We start from the raw sequence: 3336 nt of genomic DNA, 5'->3' as shown, positions 1-3336 counted from the left end.
GATTGGATTTTAGCTATGCAGGAGGAGCTAAACCAATTTGAAAGGAACAAGGTATGGAAGCTGGTACCCAAATCTAAAGGAAAGAATCCAATCGACACCAAGTGGGTATTCAGAAACAAGATGGACGAAACTGGCATAGTGGTCAGGAATAAATCTAGATTGGTTGCTAAGGGCTACTTCCAACAAGAAGGAATAGATTTTGATGAAACCTTTGCTCCTGTTGCAAGACTTGAAGCCATCAGAATTTTCTTAGCCTATGCAGCCCATGCCAATTTCAAGGTCTATCAAATGGATGTAAAAAGTGCCTTTCTGAATGGAGATTTGGAGGAGGAAGTCTATGTCAGTCAACCTCCTGGTTTTGAAGGTCCAAATTTTCCAGGATATGTCTACTATCTTTTGAAAGCATTTTATGGACTGAAGCAAGCACCTAGAGCCTGGTATGACACTTTATCAAAGTTTCTTTTGGAAAATCACTTCACAAGAGGTACTGTTGATAAAACTGTATTCTTTATAAATGTTAATGGCTCTTGTATACTTGTTTAAATTTATGTAGATGATATTATATTTGGCTCTACAGATGAAAAACTTTGCAAAAAGTTTGCCAAATTGATGCAAAGTAAGTATGAAATGAGCGTGATGGGAGAACTAACTTACTTTCTTGGATTACAAGTTAAGCAAGTTAGTGATGGAATATTCATTAGTCAAACTAAATATATTCATGATCTTTTAAAGAATTTTGAATTAATGGATTGCACATCTGCAAAAACTCTCATGGCCACTGTAACTAAGCTTGAATTAAACACTACTGAAAAGTCTGTGGATATTTCAAGCTATAGGGGCATGGTTGGCTCACTTCTATACTTAACAGCTAGTAGGCCAGATATAATGTTTGCTACTTGTCTATGTGCTAAATTTCAGGCTGATCCTAGAAAATCTCACTTAGTAGCGATTAAGACAATTTTCAGATATCTTAAGGGAACACTAAAACTTGGCATTTGGTACCCTAGAGATTATGATTTTGATCTAACTGGTTATTCAGAAGCAGATTATGCTGGTTGTAAAATAAACAGCTAAAGTACTACAGGAACCTATCAATTTCTAGGAAACAAGCTTGTGTCCTGGTTCAGTAAAAAGCAAAATTCAGTTTCTACTTCTACAGCTGAAGCTGAATATATTGCTGCTGGTAGTTGTTGTGCACAGATTTTGTGGATGAAAAAACAATTATTGGACTATGGTCTACAAGTGGATAGAATTCCCATTTTCTGTGTTAACACAAGTGCAATTGCCATCACTGAAAATTTAGTACAACATTCAAGAACAAAACACATAGACATCAAGTACCACTTCATTAGAGAACATGTGATGAATGGTACTGTGGAACTTCATTTTGTTCCAAGTGAAAAGCAGCTTGTAGATATCTTTATCAAGCCACTTGATGAATCCACCTTTTCAAGGTTGGTAAGTGAGTTAGGTATGCTTAATTATTCTTGAATTATTTCAGATATTTTTGCAAGTTATAATGCAGCCAGAAACTTAATTGATTTTTTTTCTGATTTGGATGAAATTTTGGCTAAGTCAAAATTTACATCCCGACGGGTGCTCATTATCCATCGAGTTTGATCATCCGTCGGAATACTATTTGTTAATAAAAATCAATTACTTTTCTGGATTATTTTATAACCCGACGGATAATTGATTTATCCTCATCCGTCGAGTTGTCTCAATCTTAGCCGTTAAAACTCTGAAAGTTATCCATCGAGTATACTTACAGTTTGTAAGCATAACACTACGGGTAAGTGACAGAATTTTTACAGTTTATTTATTTTTAAACGGCTATTTTGGGCTATTTTGATTGGTCACTTTACTTCACTTTATTATTTTTGACAGTTTATTTCCGAGATAGTATAAAAGAAGAATTCATTTTTATTCTATTCTTTTATCATTCTCAAATCGGTTGCTCTAACTTCCTTTCTTCTCCAAAGTAAATATTCTCTCTCCAAATTTCTCATTCTCTAACAATGGCACCAGTAGTCAAAATCATGTCTCAATCTGGATATATGTATGAAAAGAACAACTTTGTAGCTCTTGTGAATAAGGAGATTCCACTTTCTAGAGACTTTCACAATATGATGGACTTTGTGAAGAGCTGTAAACTCAATTATGCTATGCTAGAATCACCCACAATCTACTGTGAAGTTGTGGAGGAGATATGGACAACTGCCGTGTACAACTCATCAGACAAAACCATAACTTTTACACTTAAAGGTAAGCAGTTTTGCATCAATAGTGACATTGTCAAAGCATGCTTTAGAATTCCAGATAACACTACTACTGTTCCACACACAGATACTAATATAGTTAACATGCTAAATTCTATGGGCTATGCATTTTCTACTTCTAAGTTAAGTGAAATTAGGAGGCTAGGTCTTAGAAAGGAATGGAGCTATCTGTGTGATGTGGTAACTAAAGTATTTTCTGGTAAAATTAGCAATTTTGATTATGTCTACATCTCCATGCTTAACATGCTTTATATGCTAGTTACTGATAAGTACTTTAATCTCAGTGACTTGATCATATTTGAGTTAGGTTATAAGTTAGGAGAACTTAATAAGAGAGGTAAAAGTGTCTATTATGCTAGATTCTTTATGATGCTTGCTAACCATCTTATTGAGAATATTGTTGTTGAGAACCCAACCAACAAGCTAAATTGTTGGGTTCAAGAAAGAAGAGTCATTGCCGATCTCAACAGAGCAAGTAACCAAAAGAGGTGCCCTTCTATTACTTTCCAATCATGGAGGGACCTCAGGTAAGTGAGGTAAGCACCACTGTCTCCACTCTTCCAACCTCACACATTTCTTTGCCTTCAAGTGTAGCTATGACATCTGTGTCAATGAACCAATAGATGCCTACCAAAGCTACCAAACCAATAATTTCAAAATCCAAAACTAAGAAAGCCCCTTCTGGTTTCTTCCAAAAGAAATCAGTTGCAAAATCTACTAAACACAAAGAGGGGAGTGTGAAGGATAGTGAGCAAGGTGAGGGACAGGGTGAAAATCAAAGAAACTCTAAGGTTAAGGCTGGTGAGATGAGTGTACCTAAGCCTAGCCACACCACAGTTTCCCAACAAACTGTGGTTGTTAATAAGGAAATAAGCTCACTTCTAGTTTCATCCTCCCAAAAGGATGTTACTATTGAAACAAACTCCCAACCAGGAGCACAGATCAAGAGGTTTAGGGACACAAGTTCACCACAGACTTATACTAGAAAGAAAAGATCTAAAACTCTTGGGGATGCACATGGAACACACACAGTGCAAACTGAAGCAATAGACTCAGT

The sequence above is a fragment of the Apium graveolens genome, chromosome 9 (genome assembly GCF_009905375.1).
Source record: "Apium graveolens cultivar Ventura chromosome 9, ASM990537v1, whole genome shotgun sequence".
NCBI classification, from domain to species: domain Eukaryota; kingdom Viridiplantae; phylum Streptophyta; class Magnoliopsida; order Apiales; family Apiaceae; genus Apium; species Apium graveolens.
The sequence above is the reverse complement of the archived record's forward strand: the minus strand, read 5'-3'. Positions refer to the sequence as shown.